We start from the raw sequence: 16,666 nt of genomic DNA on the forward strand, positions 1-16,666 counted from the left end.
GTGTGGGATTCCTCTAGAGAAGCTGGGCACAGTAACTTGTTCTGTTTGATTTTTCTCTGGGGATTATAGCTCCGATCAGCTGTCCCCTTAGAACAGGGCCACCTATGACGCTGCAGTGTACCTGAGCATGATGGCCCTCTAGCCCTGATCAGATAAAAGAATTCTGGTCTTTTTAAAAAGAACTGAAGGTTGTCTTTGACACCATCTCCCCAATCCTTGCTGGTGCTTTCAGGCCTGACCACGTGGACCAAATGTGTCCAGGCTGGACTCAGAAGCTAGAGCTTCTTCTGTCCTGGGGGGATGGAAATGATTCAGCAAGGGGACTTCAATCCGTTCATCTTGATTCTTCTCTGTAGCATTTTCTTAGCAAATCATACATGTAATTTTTTTCTCATGATAATAACCACATATTCCCATTTACAGGAAACTTGCAAAAACTATCACCCCCCCCCGAAGTATGGAACAGTGACGCATGCCCTCATACCCCAGAACATGCTAACGATTGGTTGTTTTCCTCCAGACGTTAATTGGAACAGTGAAGATCCGTGTTGTCCTGTGTAACAATTACTGCACACTTAGAGTGCGCCTGGCATTGTTCTAAGTGTTCCGCGTTGGTGAGAACAGTAAATCTTCACAAACCATGTGAGAAACACACGGAGGTTGTCCCAACCTGAAGACGGAAATAGAGGGCCCACAACCACCCAGAGGCAGAGCGGGGATTTGCCTCTAATTTATAATCAGACGTGGGGACTAGCCTTCTGGTGTTCACTGTGAGAATGTGTGTGTGTGTGTGTGCAAGCCCGTGGGCGTGCATTGTGGTGGGTGTATCCTTCCTCTGTATATGTGTGTGTGTGTGTGTGTGTGTGTGTGTTTATATGTGCCACACATAGTTTATTTTCTGCCAGGACACTTACTACTATTATTTCTCATGGCCTTATCATTTCTTTTAAAAATAATCTCCTATCTTCTGATGTAGTTAAAAATAAACTCCTGATGGAGTTAATTGTAAAAAGCCATTTTCTTCTCTCCAGCTAGAAGCTTCCAAATCATGTTTGTAATGCGTAACGCTTAGACTAGGAGGACCGTTTTTCCCTCTAAGTCTTTGCTGGTATAAAAGATGAATGCCTTTGGAGAACGTTCAGCAAAGTGTAAGACTATGTTTAAGGCCTTTCGGGTTTTTCAGGGTCTGTGTGGGTGTGGTTCGGTGTGTTAGATCAGGAAAGCACGTTTAGTTAAACAGCGATAACCACCAACTGCCTTATGGTGATGTTTTAAAAATGGCCATCAGAGCAGTCCTGGATTCGAGCAGGTAGAGGCAAACTTTTTCGGACTTTTCAGGCAAAGTAGCTTTGTTCCACAACTTTCCAGTTCACTGTGATCTGAGATGAGTTACTGAACGGGGTAGGTCTGTCTGTGCTTCTCTGTGAGGAGGTGTCCGCAGCCAGCGAGCTCTGTGCCTGGAACCTCCGATTTTTCCAGAATGAGTGTTTGTGCATTAAAGCCCAGCCTCATTCCCTCCAGGCTCATCTCTGTGGTTGTGGTTGTAACGAGAGAGAACTGTAGGAATTTTCCAGAACAGTGAGCTTAAGCATATTGTCTGCCTCTAACATGTGACGTTAGACAGAGTACATCACTTTGTCCTCTATGCTCAACCAGAAACACGATCTAGAGCTTCTCAACAAAACACACGTGTGTGTTCGCTTTCCTGTAATGAATTCCCAGGGATGTGTTATTGACCGAGCTACAGTGGCCGGTTAGAGCACCGAAACCCAGGACGCTGCATTGGGATCGGAAAACATTTCTCAAGGCCTGTGTGCCCCAGCCCTTCTCCTCCACGTAAACAGAGAGCTTTGCATAATACGGTTTATTAGTGGAGGCTGATAAAGCCAATTTCCTCAGGCAAGAGTGAAGTTTTGCCCCGAGGGAAAAGGAATCTAGAAAGTAAAGAAGTGGGAGGTCCCAGTCACGAAGCCTCTGTCCCTGACTCCCAGTTCACACCGGCCTGCCTAACTCTTCCTCCCTGGACTTGAAATGAGAATAGGAACTTCCTGTGGTTGTGGAGAACACGTAGGGGAAGTTGGCCCCTGCTCTCAGCATCCGCGGCTTCACCCCCGCAGCCGCTCTCTCCGCCTCGCCCGTCCCCCCAAGTCAGCCTGAACTGAATCTCGTACTTGTATCAGGGCTCCTGTCTCATGAGTTAATCCGTAAAGCTAAGCTCACCTCACTCATTTATTTTAAACCTGAATATTTTTGCTCACTTTGAATTATCTATGAAAAAATAAGTGCCTGTTGAAAATTCGAGTTCCTGGAAGCAGGTGAAATACTCCTGGGAGTAGTGTAGGGTTCTTTCAATCTGCAAACATATCAACAAAAATAATTTGGTTTATTTTAGTCGAACGTTCGTTCGTTCTCTCTTATTTATCTTTATATAGAGAAATACATGTGTATACTTAATTATGTTTTTCAGCCAACATCATTATTTTTTAAAAAATTGAAGTATGGTGAACAGAGGACATGTTATTAGTTGGAGGCATACATCGTAGCGATTCTGGATTTTTATACGTGATGAAACGATCCCCATGATAAGGCGGATCACCTTCTGGTCTCCATACAAAGTTATTTTTTAAAAATCTTATTTTATTTAAATTCATTTAATTAACATGGAGTGTATTATTAGTTTCAGAGGTAGAATTTAGTGGTTCATCAGTTGCATAGAACGCCCAGGGCTCGCTACATCACGTGCCCTCCCGAATGCCCAGCCCCCCGTCCCCCCATCCCCCCGCCCCCCACCAGCAGCCCTCAGTTTGTTTCCTATGATTAAGAGTCTCTAATGGTCTCTTTCCCTCTGTGATTTCATCTTGCTTATTTTTTCCCCCCTCTCTTCCCCCTATGATCCTCTGTTTTGTTTCTTTTTTTTTTTAATATTTTATTTATTTATTTGACAGACAGAAATTACAAGTAGGCAGAGAGGCAGGCAGAGAGAGAGGAGGAAGCAGGCTCCCTGCTGAGCAGAGAGCCTGATGTGGGACTCGATCCCAGGACCCCGGAATCATGACCTGAGCCGAAGGCAGAGGCTTTAACCCACTGAGCCACCCAGATGCCGCATCTCTGTTTTGTTTCTTAAATTATACAAATCAGAGAGATCATATGAAAATCGTCTTTCTCTGACTGACTGACTTCGCTCAGCATAAGACCCTCTCGTTCCATCCATGTCGTTGCAAATGGCAAACTTCATTTTTTTGGTGGCTGAGTAATATTCCTGTGTGTGTGTGTGTGTGTGTGTGTGTGTACACAGCACATCTTCTTTCTCCATTCATCTGTCAATAAACATCTGGGCTCTTTCCGTAGTTTGGCTATTGTGGACATTGCTGCGCTAATCATTGGGGTGCACGTGCCCCTTCAGGTCGGTATGTTTGTGTCCTTTGGGTAAACACCTCGTAATGCAGCTGCTGGGTTGTGGTACGGTAGCTCTATTTTTGACTTTTTGAGGAACCTCCAAAGTTTTTTTGTGTGTGTTTTTTTTTAATATTTTATTTATTTGAGAGAGAGTACAAGTGAGGGAAGGGGCAGAGAGAGAGGGATACACTTCATTTATTTCATTTATTTATTTATCTGACAGACAGAGATCACAAGTAGGCAGAGAGGCAGGCAGAGAGCGGGGGAAACAGGCTCCCCGCTGAGCAGAGAGCCCGATGCAGGGCTCAATCCCAGGACCCTGAGACCATGACCCGAGGTGAAGGCAGAGGCTTTAACCCACTGAGCCACCCAGGCGTCCCCGTATGACCATTTCCCCGTTGAGAAAGCAAGGGCAGCTCATCCAAGCCTCCTTAGGATACAATATCCACGGCCCTCAGGTCACTCAGCCAGAGTCTGGTTTCTTTCTGCCTTGTGACATGGCACCCCCGTACACAAGGACAGAGCCTGTGGCCCCCCCCCCATCACTATGGCCCCTCAAAGACATCACAGTTCTCTGCACATAGAGAGTATCAAACATTCATTGAGCGAATGCACCAACCAACCATCAACAAACCCTGGGAAGAGGTGACAGGCTGATACAGAAGGAGGCTGGGCATCACATGAGTTCTGGAAGCACAGGAATCATGGGAATGTCCTGGAAATAAAAAGATCACACTTTTCATGGAGAAATGGAACCATGTCTCAGGGTAGAATTTACAGAGAAGGGGGGTAAGATAGCAAATCCATTTACCTGTTTGAAATGCAAAGACCAAAGTTATTTGTAATGAGATCAGCTAAATTACGGTCCATCCATACTATTAACCATGATGCGGCTTGTAAACCCGATGTACTGAAACTCTACTCGCCGGCATAAAAATGTGCACCCTACGTCCATCGCAGCCTGATCTATAACAACCGAGCTGTGAGAGCAACCACAGTGTCCACAGGTAGATGAGTGGAGAAGGAAGATCTGACACAGAGAGAGAATACCGTCCAGCCATCCAAAGAACGAGATCTTGCCCTTTGCCACAGCACAGATGGACCTAGAGGGTGTTATGCCCAGTGAAATAGGTCAGATGGAGAAAGACAAATAACATATGATTTCACTTGTATATGGAATCTTAAAAGCAAAACAAATGAATAAACAAAGCAAAACAGAAACAGATTCATGGATACAGCAAACTGACTAGTAGTTACCAGAGTGGGAAGGAGTTGGGGGAGGCTAAAACAGGTAAAGAAGGTTAAGGGATAGAAATTTCCAGTAATAAGATAAGTAAGTCATGGGGCTGGCATGTACAGCACAGGGAATGCAGTCAGTAGCACTGGAATGATTTTGTACGGTGAGGGGGCACATGGGCGGCTCAGTCGGTTAAGCGTCTGACTTCTGCTCGGGTCATGATCTCAGGGTCCTGGGATCGAGCCCCGCATCGGGCTCTCTGCTCAGCAGGGAGGTGCTTCCCTTCCTTTCTCTCTGCCTGCCTCTCTGCCTGCTTGTGATCTCTGTCTGTCAAATAAATAAATAAATGAAATCTTAAAAAAAAATAAAAGAAAAGAAATGGTCATACAAATAGGAGCACTGGGGTTTGATCTGGAACTTGGAAGGACTTGAGGTTCTCATACTAGACCAGGAGGGATGCGTTCGAGGCAGAAGGGTGGATGCGGGAGGCGTGGGGCGTAAGCAGAGTTAGTAAGTGTCCGACTTTGATTGGGTGGCTTGATAGGGGAGGTCAACAGGGACCCACCAGCCTTTTCAGCATCCATCATTTTCACAGTAGCGCCGCCGTGAGGTTTCTGTGGGCATTCCCTGGCTTTCCCATATAGCTGCCACAACTTCCAAATATTTATTTGCTTTTTTAAAATTTGCAGTAAATATGGATTTACTCTATTCTATATTACCCTTGACTTTTTCACCCCCTGGCATTCTGTGTATTCATTTATGCTGTTTGTGGCTGGTGTCCGTTCCTGTTCCTTGTGATCTAGTATACCACACAAATTTGCATTCTCTCGGTGGACACCTGTGTTGCTTTCAGGGTTTTGCTAGTGTGAACAGCGCTGACGTGTCTCCCGGGCAGGTGTGGAATTTTGCTGCATCTGGGGTAGCCCACAGTTACGGTGCTTCTGAAATACTGTCCTGCTTTTGTGTTCCCATGCGCGAGAGGAAGGCTTTCATTTGATTTTTAGAGATTTTTATTTCTATAAGATTTCAAGCACATTTTTCTTTTTGTAAATCATTCTCATTTCTATTTATTACGACTTTTTTGGTGCTTCGTAATTGCTAGGGACAGCTCCACATCACATCAAATGAGCTCTTCTAATTTTGAGCCGTGGTTTCGAACTCCACGTTACAGATGATGGAACCTGAGGCATGAGGCTCGTGTTGGAGCTGGTGGGGCCCCAGGCGCTCTGGGTCCCAAGTCTGTGCTGGTTGCACACTCCGCCCTCCCCTCTTCCCCGGCCCCACCGTAGTGCTCCTCTCCTGCACCTGTTGGGGGCAGGGCAGGTCCCTGGGACATTCTAGGCAGTTCTTCACCTTTTGCAAGACAGAAGCAGGAGTCAGACCTCCTGCAGCTGTGTTAGAACCCCTTCACTGCTGGGGACGACTTGCCAAATTGACGCAACCTCACAGTCGTTTGTCTGGACTTACGCTTAGGAATTGTTCCTTTTGTGCTTACACAAATGTACCCACCATCTCCTCGTTTTTCATATTTTGAAATACGGGATTTGGAAAACTTAGGGAGCATGTTCCAACCATTGAGGCCTTTCTCATGATGTCCTGCAGGATCTTTCCACACCTTGGGCTAACGAACTGAAGAATAAAATCTCCCATGTTTACAGCATCGCACTATGTGCTAATCATTTGACGCTTTTGTGGTAGCGAATCCAAGCTCTTTATTGACTTTTGTCTTGGGAAATCTCACCTATTAGGCTGATTTCCTGCCAGTGAACTTGTCGTTTTCCATCGAAATTCTCCTGAAATTTGCCAGAAGCTGTACTCAGTGATGCTGGCAGAAAGTGTGGATCGGCACAAGGGTGTTTTCTATCACTTGGACAAAGACTGTCTTGGTTTCTAGCCCCTCTAGGACCTAGTCCTCAGTCATTAGTATTTATTATATGTCCTACTTTCTTCTGGGCCTGGGGGAATAGCAAATGAACAGAACTAAGGCTCAGTTCAAGGCTTCCGTCTGAGTAGGTTAAACAGGCCATAAACAAATCTGTCAGTAGAGTGATTTCAAGTAGTTTGAAGTGACATGAAGAGAAAAATCACAGAATCCAGTGGAGAGTAAGACACGGTGCTCTAGCTGGCCTGGCTGGGGATGCCTTTGAGTAGGTGACATCTGAGTGGAAAGAGAAAGGCGGCAGTTTGAAAGGACCCTGAGAAAAGACTTTGGGACCCACATGCCCACAGGTGCTGTCTGAAAGGTGAAGACTTTGGTGAGTAAAAGGACCAGAGACAAGATCCCAGCATGTGTGCACGCGCGCGCGCGCGTGTGTGTGTGTGTGTGTGCGCGGCCATTTTGTGGTCTGGGCGTGGAACCGGGGGTCCTGGTGTAGGTGCAGCAGTAGGTGGGCCGACTCCATAGCAGTTCTTAGTTGGGGTCAAGGGTTTGCATTTGTGAGAGGTTGTGAAGGGAGGGTATTTCAAAGGCTTTAAACAGGGAAAACACCTCATCTCATTAACTCTCCTCTCCTACCGCCTTTTAATATAGCCTTATTGCGCCTACCAACATTCCTTTAAAAATATACAGATATTTTATTACCGTTGCTTTTTCCAGCTTTATTGAGGTGTCATGACAAACAATGTATATTTTTATGATGTACAGTGTGGTGTTTTGATATATGTATACATCGTGAAGTGATTGTCACAGTCAAGCCAAGTAACACATCTATCACCATACAGAGTTATATGTGTGTGTGTGTGTGTGTGTGTGTGTGTGTGTGTTGAACACGTTAAGATCTACTCTTATAGCAAATTCTAATTTACAATACAGCATCATTAACCCTAGTCACCGTGCTCTACGTGCGACCTGCAGCGCTGACTCATTCTTCCCAGCTGAAACTCTGTCCCCCCTTGACCAACATCTCCCTGTTTCTCCCACTACCCCGGCCCCTGGCAGCTACCATTTTACTCTCTGCTTCTCTGAGGTAGACTTCTTCGGACTCTGCACAAAGATTAACCCGGTTACAACGTAGAGAATGGACTGTTGAGGGGGCGAGAGGGAAAAGCCCCAAGACTGACTAGCGGGGCTCCCACTGAGTCCAGGTCAGAGATGAAGTGGCCTAATCTGGAACAGCAGCTGTGGAGACAAGAGGAGAGGACAGGGGTGTGATGCCATTGGCACAGTTCACTGGTGGCTTTCCAGTGTCCTGTGGGGAAATCAGGGAGAACAAAGTGCTTCTAGCTGTGACAGGGAATTGAGGCAGGAAGCTGATTTGGGGCAGGGGAGAATCAGCTGTTAGTTTAGTTAGGGACAGTATCTGCAGAACCGTGGGGTGCACGTGGGCTTTTGGGACATAGAAAAAATAAAATAAAATTCAAAAAGAAAAGAAAAGAAAAAAATGAAGCCAGGGACTTCATGTGGGAAAAGTTTTACTTCTTTCATCTACTTAGGAGGCCTCCTTGAGTTCCCCATCTGTGAAATAGGCAAGAATGCTAATGCTTGTTTTATAGGTTTATCTCAGCAAAGAAAGAGATACAGTCATATACTGTGCAGAAGCGTAGAGCCCTCCCTGCAGTTTCTTACATTTTATTATTCTCTGGTGGAATCTTTGATTTTGGTATGATAGGTTTTAGTGATTTTTAATTTTAGTGATGATTTCTTATTCTTGTTTTTATTTTATTTTATTTTTTTAAAAGAGGGAGGGAAAGAGAGCAAGGGAACGAGAGCGAGCAGGGGTGCAGGGGCAGAGAGAGAGAGGCAGAGAGAGAGGGAGAGAGAATCGTAAGCAGGCTCTACACCCAGCACGGAGCCTGATGTGGGGCTCAGTCTCACGACCCAGAGATCATGACCCGAACCGAAATCAAGATTGGGACGCTTAACTGACCGAGCCACCCAGGTGCCCCATTTATTCTTGTTTTTAATAAACTGACCCCGAAATTACAAATACAGTAGGCCCCCCCTTATCTCTCCCTGTTTCCTGGGGATATGTTCGAAGACCCTCAGCAGATGTCTGAAACCACAAATAGTACCAAACTCTCTATGGCCCCTGTTTTTTAGTAATGCGTATCGATGACAATTCAGTTTTTCCATCAGGCCTAGGAAGAGATTGACAAGGACAGCTAACCGAGAGAGAGCAGTTATAAGAACATACTGTGATCAGAGTTAGGTACCTTATCGTCCTGTATCCGTCCTTCTTCTCGTGTGGTGTGAGGTAACGAAATGCCTGTGTGACGAAGGGAAATGCAGTGAGTGACGCAGGTGCTGTGACATCCTGTGACGCTACGACTGACCTTCGGGCCCCACGTCAGAAGTAGGCTCAACTGCCTCTGGCCTGTGGTTGACTAAGGGTGGCTGGGACTATGGATAGCAGAGCCACGGACGGATAAGGAGGGATGACAGTAGTTCTCCTGAGGCCTCCTGTTTTAGTTTTTATTTTTTTAAGACTGAAGATGGTGACAGATTTGAATAAAGTCAGATGTGTCAACTGTGACATATCTGATCCATTGTGAGTAGATATTATTGGATATCAGGCACAAAGGTTGTTCCCAACTGAAATCTGAAAACAATAAACCAGGAGACTTTTCATTAAATAATGCTTGTTTTCTTTCAAGTGTACCAGCAGTCCATTTTCCGTAAATAGATCTTACAATATTTCAAGGTATTTGTGTTTTCACCCTAGGATAATGAACTTGATAAGTGGACTTCTCCTATAAATTATAATATCCTCCTTTTTCTGTCCTCTGACTTTTCAAGTGGTTCCAAGGAGTTATGGTGTCCCAGAATAGCTTAGGCGAGCCCCTCCGGGTTCACACACTTCGGTTATGTCTTCCATGTGCTTTCGTGTTTCGAGGCCCAGGAGACTTCCTCTTCTCAGCCGCTCTGCCTATAATAATCCCTTCATCCCTTTGACCATTAATTGGAAAATTATGACATTTAGAAAGGACATTTTTCAAAACCATGGGAATCTTTGTATTTGGACCAGATGTTAAGAGAATTTTAATGGAGGAATAAAACATCTGTGACAAGGAGGAGCAGAGTCACAGACGACCGGAGGACGCGGACGGCCTATCGATGGGAGCGTAAGCTTTGTGAGGAACGTAGAGAGGTGGGTGTGGGTTTGCATTATTTTCTCCGCAGGGATTCGTTTCCCCGGTGGTGGCTGTTCGTCTGTCCTATGCCCGTGATGTCCGGAGGCTGACATTTCCCGCAGCCTGCTTTAGAGCGAGGCAGAAACACCCATAATGGTGTTTTCCGGTGATTGAGGCTGTAGCAGAGACGGGCGTTGCTGTTCCGTGGGGCCAGGCGAGCAACGTGAACTCCGACGGAGCTTGACGATTTGGGGGAGAGGCAGGGAGGCCCGTCAAGGAACCGCTGACCTTGTGCAGGCCGGAACGAGAGGCCTGTGGTTGGGTGGGGCGGAGGGCACGCCTGTGGATGTGGGTGCGGAGAGTGTTGGGGTGTAGCGACCCCATGCCGGGGCCGGGTGGGCTGGCGAGATGGAGGAGGGGAAGCGGAAGGCGAGTCCCCAGACCACGGGCCCGTACCTGAGTCCACGGGGTGGCCAACCGTGAGAGGGGACAGGCGGAAGGAGACAGTCGGTGGAGGCCGCTGATGGGGTCCCCTGTGGGGGACGAACCTCTGCCTTTTTGTGTGAAGACGTATATTTTGGTTTATGTGTGTGGGTTGTGGGCAGAGGTCTCGCAGAGTGTTCTAGATTTGGAAGGCACCGGGTTTTAGGAAGGATGGAAAGTCGCGTGAGTTGGAGGACACAGGCCACGGAGCGTGCGCACACTGAGAAGAAATGCCAGTCCGGAGTGCTTGGGGTGCCCCTTCCTTCGACGGGAAGACGGAGAAGTGGGCGTTCTGGATGTACAAGCTCACAGGAAAGTGGGGTGTTAGGACCCCGGGGCTGGGGGGCTGGGAGTACCCAAGGGACAGTCGGCGAGCAGGAAGGCCGTGCAGACAGCCAGCGGCGCGAGCTCTCTGGTCGGCGGAGACGACGTGACGGGCCACGCTGGTTGGCCACGGAGACACCAGGGCGCATCCGTCTCTCCTGCTGCCATTGTGTGCTGGTGCGCGTCGGCCTCCACGGTGCATCTTCTGGTTGACAAGGAAACTAGTGGCGCGCAGGTCCTACTTGGCTGAACTAAACACCAATGGGAGGGGTGCCTGGGGGGCTCCGTCGTTAAGTGTCTCCCTTTGGCTCGGGTCACGATCCCGGGGTCTTGGGATCGAGTCCTGCCTCCGGCTCCCTGCTCAGCGGGGAGTCTGCTTCTCCCTCTCCCTCTGTGTCTACCCTACCCCTGAGGGTGCTTCCTCTCTCTGTCAAATAAATAAATAAATTCTTAAAAAACAAACAAACAAACAAACCCAAAAACAAACCAAGGGGAGCTATGAATACTCATTTATCCACCATGAGTCACGATTGTGTCCATATGAATTTCCTGCCTTGGGGGAATGTCTCTGGATAAATCTTCTAGAAGTTGTTGTTACAGGTGTGTTGCCTTGAAGGGCCCGTTATTTTTCTTTTCTTTTCCTTTCCTTTTCCTCCCTCTCTCCCTCCCCCTTTCTTCCTTCCTTGCCTTCCTCCCTCCCCCTGCCTCCCTCTTTTCTCCCTCCCCTCCCCTGCCCTCCCCTCCCCTCTCCCTCTCCCTCTTTCTCTCTCTTCCTTCCTTCCGTCTGTCCGTCCGTCCATCCTTCCTTCCTTCCTTTCGGGCCTCTGGTTGCTTCAGGTAGCACAGAAATGGATTGAGTGAACTTTCGCTTAGTTTTAAAACCTGCTGACAGATAAAATTAATATTGCCTTTGTGTAAATAATAATTGTATCTAATGGACTTCATTTACTTTTATGGCTCCTCCAGGCGATCTGGAGCTAAACAAGGGGAAGGAGGCAAAACGGTACTAACAGTTCCCTTTGTAGAGAGATACAAACCAAGGTCACTGGAGCCAAACCGTTACTGAAATGTGCAAAATCATTTAATGTTTGGTTTTTCCCCATTTATATCATGAGGTCATTTTATACAGTCATAAAATTCCATCTTATCTCAGTTCAGATGGGATAACAATCTGTGAGTAACAGAGCCAGCTCCTTACCCAGTTACCCGAAGGGGGCAGCCGTGGTGCCCGTCTGTCATGTCAGTCCGTGTTTCCATGAACACGTTCCTAAAATTCTCTAATTCATTGATGTTAAATCTTTTTTGGCTGTAACTAGGAAATCAAGGCACATGGGTTAAAATAATATAAAAAGGACTGAGTTTTTACCAAAAAAATCCATATGTTAACAATCAAAGATGCAGTATGTTTGGGGAACACTCTGACTTTTCTCATAGACTCTACGCCATAACAACAAAGCTTTAATTTCACTTTATTTCCCAAAGAATAAGATGTGCAGTTATTGGTTTTGAAAAAGGTTAGGAGAATCCATTTCCTCGAGCACTGTGCATTAACGTGAGCTTAGTGTTTTATTGATTCTTCATTTAATCCCATTTCCTGTCGAGCGCCTAGAATATCTGATCCTGTCGTGAAGAAAGACCCTAGATTCATTCAAGATACGTGCCCTCCAGCCCCGAAGGCAGCCGGTGCTGTGGTCCTCCTGGATCAGCCGCTCGTTCCTCTTTTCCGAGCACTGACTGTGACTGGAACCTGTTCAGAAGGAACGGCTTCTGTCTCCTTTCTGCCGTGTTTCCTGAGACTTTGCTCCGACTTCTGGCTGACAGTTATCAAAAGATAGACGTTTGCTTGCTCGACCGATCTTGGCTGGACCGTGGCCTCTGCATCTCTCCCCCGCCGTGCTGGAGGGCTGCTCCTCGGGCACAGGTGCCCCCTTCAGTGCGGCTGGCCAGAGGCCCCCATGCCCTCACCTGCTCCTACCTTCATTCACCCGCAGGATCCTTGACCTCGCCTGAGCCTCTGACTTCTCTGCTACAAAGTGATCTCACCTCCCTCTCACCTCACATACCATGGGCTGGTGACTCATTTCCTGTCCCGTGTGCCAGGGGACGGCACAGCCACCTCCCAGCGTTGTTTGCTCAGGGCAAGGGATGGGTGAATTGCAAATGTTCAGTCGAGGGGTGGCCCCGTGAGTCCGGATTCAAGCAGACGGCGGCGAGCGTGTGGGAACACGTCGACCTGCCACCGTAACGGGGTGTTCAGTCTGTTTTGAAATGAGTCCAGCTGGGAAACAGGGCATCGTGTGAGCGTCCGTGCCACCCGTGATGGGGAGGCAGCTACCGTAACTGGTAGCCCATGGTCCCTGCAAAGGAGCCGCCACGTGGGCTGGAGGGGGACCTGGCCTGAGCCTCGGGGGCGCGGAAAGACTCAGGGACGCCCGTGGCCCCAGCAGACGTACCGATGTGGCTGCAAGCCTTGCTCTGCGGACCCCGGTGAGGCCAGAGAGGCTGATGGAAAGAAAGCCTTTGCCGTGGGAGGAGTGGATGGAGACTTAGCAGATGGGGGTTTGGTGAAGAGGCATGCTGCCTTCTTTGAAAAAGCCTAGAAGGAATCCTGAGGGTTTTGAATAGGGCAGGGCTGTTTACCTGGCAGCAGCTGATGATTGCGCAATGGACCCTGGACCCGTATTTGGCCGTGCCAGGGGATGGGTGGGGGGGGGTGGTGGTGGTGGTGCAGTACAGGGGGGCTGGGGGGACAGGGGTGCCTGATAGAGGAATGTTTCTTTCAGTTTGGGCTGGGACTTTAGCCTTTGGGTGAGCCGTTCATCTGATACCTTGGAATAGGGCCAAGAGGTGGAAAGATCGTGACACGTCCACCTAGCAGGAGGAGCCGTCTGTCCACCCCCTCCTGCTTGTCCTGCCTTTTGTGTTTCTGATGTTTCCATGGACTGACTTGTCCCCGTGTGCCTCAGCCCTTTGATACAAGGGTGGCTGCTCCGAAGGCAGGTGGGCAGGCGGGTGTGGGGCGCGGCTGCCTGAGTCCTCCCGGCCAGCACAGAGACTCCGTTCCCTGCCTGATCTGGCATCTTCTCTCCCATGACAGCCCATCAAGCCAGCAGGTAGGAGCCGGGCCGGAGGGTTTCTGTGGATTCTGAACTGCACCAGGGGGTCTGGCTGTTTCCAAACACACAGTAGGTCTGGAGTTCAGAAGAAATAGCCTCGCCTGCCCAGAAGTATGTTAAGCTCATTGTAGGTCTCTTTTTTTATTAATAACTGGTTAGACTTTGTTCCCGAAGCAGAACTTTCTGTGTAAGCTTTCATTCTTCGGATTTCTTTTTTTATCTGACAACATTTTTTTTTAAACTAAAAGGAACAGTCATTTTTTTTGTTTGCCCAAGCCTATTCATTTGCAGTGTGGGTGTGAATGGGAAATGTTATTTATTGCACAAACACTCACATACAGAGTTTTGCTTATGGAGATGGTGCTTATAGAGGGTGCCTCCCACATCAGGAAAGGAAAGGAAGGCTTCAGGGATTTTGAAGCAGATGCAGAAAAAAATGTTTTATTTGTACCCAACCCAGCCTGTTGTGCTACATCTGCCTATTGGCAAACTCTCTTGTTTAGCATTAAATCACCTAATATATTTTGAAAAATTCCAGAGGTGCTAGGATGAACCCAGAACGACTTTTATTGAAATCGATCCCTTGAAATTTCCTTCCTCATGCATCTGCCCAGCATAGCAAGTAGTTGTAATTAACGAGACTTCCATTTTTATCGGAATTTTGCTGAAATGAGTCCATACAAAGTCAGCTGGGTAATTTATGTATTTTAAAAGAAACGATCAAGTGATCGTTGCTTGTCTGATTTCTAAAGAGGGGAGGAAAGATGATCCTTGGGAATCAGAAGGTCTCAACTGGGAGCTATTTGGCAATTGAGGCGATTTTTGTTGGCACGTGTGGGGCGGGGGCCGATGCTGGTGTTGAGTGGGTGGAGACCAGGGATGCCGCTGGGTTCACAGAGTAGCTGCCAGAGAAGATAATTATCCGGCTCTAGTTGTCAGTAGTGCTGAGATGGGCGCTAAAATCCCTCGTATAAATATGCACCCGCAAGAGAGGAGGGCTTTGTTGTATTCAGGGGAAGCTGGAGTTGCCTAGTCCTGGATGGAGGGACCTTAGAGCCCGAGATCTAAGCTGTGCGGACGGAAAGATGATTCAAGGAATCAGCTCACCGGGTGGCTTCTGAGAAAAGCCCCCTCTCAGCGAAGACTGAATGCCCTTCCCTGGCACCTAACCAGGACGGCTATTTAGAGGGTCTTTATTTTGAGAAAAAAGGTACCCTGTTACAGCCTGAAAATTACAAACTTCTAGAAACCACCTGTTCTCATGCAATGCGCTTTCCTTAGGTTAACGTGGGCAGTGTGTAATTTTGTCTCCTCGCCATCGAACTCCGTGTCCCGTTTTAGCTGTCTTTCCACGGGACTGACAGCGCATGGCCCGCTTCCGTAATTGTCACTTTCTGAAAGTGACAGGGAAGGCATGTTCCAGGCACTTGTGTGGCTTTTCTCTCTCTTTCCTTCTGGAGGCTGCGGTGTCCGGCTGGAGATGGGAGCGAGGCTGCTGTCAGCGTGGGGCAGGTCCATGGGCTGTGGGGCTGTCTGACTCGGTTCACAGTTAACGGAAGGGATTGTGTGTTGGCTTGGGTCTGACACATGGAAAAAGTGTGTGCAAGGGAAGAATTTGCTCTTCGCTCGTGGTTGGCCTGAGTTGGGTCTTGGGGTCGGACTGGTGCCCGTGGTCCCCGTCTCCTTGCTGCGAGGAAGAGTCTCTCCTTCTGCCTCTCCCACCTCATCCCCCTCTCTCACGTGCCCTCTTGCTCCCTCTCTAAAATAAATACATTATTCCTTAAAAAATTAAAATGTGTAATATCTGTGCTCCAGTCTCCCTGGATTTCTGGGTTGCCCTGTGTCTCTGGTGCTCCATTTCTGTTTTCCTTCTCTTTGTAGGGTCACTTGTGAAATTACAGTTGCCCAGTTGGGGGGAGGGGTTCTTTTTAACCCTTTCTTTTGCTTCCATGCTTTCCCCTGCTGAAGCTAAACCTCACCCAGAATGTCCATCTTCCAGACCTCAAGTGCTGTCTCCGAATTCCTTTTTCTGAGCACCCAACCTGGATTTTGAGCAGCCTGCTGCCTTCCCTTAAATATTCCCTCAGCGTCTTCAGCCGCACACGCGTGAAACCGAAGTCTCACGCTCTCATCTAAACAAAGTTCTTCTGTGGATTCTGACATTTAAATGAGGAACACTGCTGCTCTGGTGGTCACTGATACTGTCTGTCTTGAGTCTGTCTGTGGCTCTTTGCTTTCTTTTCCCCCAAATGTAGCAGATTAGAACAACCCCTGTTTTGTATATTTCATACTTTGCAGGGTAGGATTGGGGGCAGAGCTCAACTGGGCGATTCTTTTGCTTTTGTGATATTGAAGTTTCTTGGTGGCTTTTGGCTTTGCTCACATATCAGTCAGGTGCTTCGGTGGGGAAGGCTGGGAAGCTGGGCTCAGCGGGAAAGGTCCCTGGGAATCCCTCCAATTGGTCTCGGTAACATGACTGTCTCGGGGTAGCTGGACTTCTGATCTGGTTTCTTTTTTATTTTTTTATTTTTCTTTTTATTTTTTTTTAAAGATTTTATTTATTTGTCAGAAAGAGAGAGTGAGCGAGAGCGAGCACAGGCGACAGAGTGGAAGGCAGAGGCAGAGGGAGAAGCAGGCTCCCTGCCGAGCAAGGAGCCCGATGTGGGACTTGATCCCAGGACGCTGGGATCATGACCTGAGTCGAAGGCAGCTGCTTAACCAACTGAGCCACCCAGGCGTCCCCTGATCTGGTTTCTTAGCACCCCAGGGAATGTGTGTTCTAAGAGACAGGAGGTGGAAATTGCCAGGCTCTTAGGATCGGGGCTTGGAAACTAGCGTGCCATCACTTCAGTGAAACTCGAGTGAATAAAACAGTTACTGAGCCAATTCAGAGTCGAGAGAACGGGCATGAACCCGGGTTGAACCTGCGTCGAAGAAGCTGTGGCCAAATTTAATGTGCCAGATTGCTGTCTTGCCTGAATTTCTATTCACAGGGGTAACGCCTCAAGTTCCAGCTTCATTTATTTCTCTTCTGAGTAGT

At 48.0% G+C, this 16,666-nt stretch overlaps 1 protein-coding gene across 10 annotated transcripts in view; it reads left to right on the forward strand.

The window, feature by feature from the left end:
• SEMA5A (semaphorin 5A) overlaps positions 1 to 16,666 on the forward strand; it is a 460,606-nt gene that overhangs the window by 145,033 nt on the left and 298,907 nt on the right. Inside the window, exon 1 of one of the 10 annotated variants that reach the window (XM_032337780.1) lies at positions 12,683 to 12,997. The exons of 8 other annotated variants lie outside the window; for them this stretch is intronic. The gene's annotated coding sequence lies outside the window, so the exon portion shown is untranslated. Of the gene's footprint in view, positions 1 to 12,682; positions 12,998 to 13,048; positions 13,070 to 16,666 lie in introns of those variants that run through there. One more of the 10 variants, XM_032337779.1, reaches the window with a different exon arrangement.

Source organism: Mustela erminea, chromosome 3, assembly GCF_009829155.1.
Source record: "Mustela erminea isolate mMusErm1 chromosome 3, mMusErm1.Pri, whole genome shotgun sequence".
In the NCBI taxonomy this organism is placed as follows: Eukaryota; Metazoa; Chordata; class Mammalia; order Carnivora; family Mustelidae; genus Mustela; species Mustela erminea.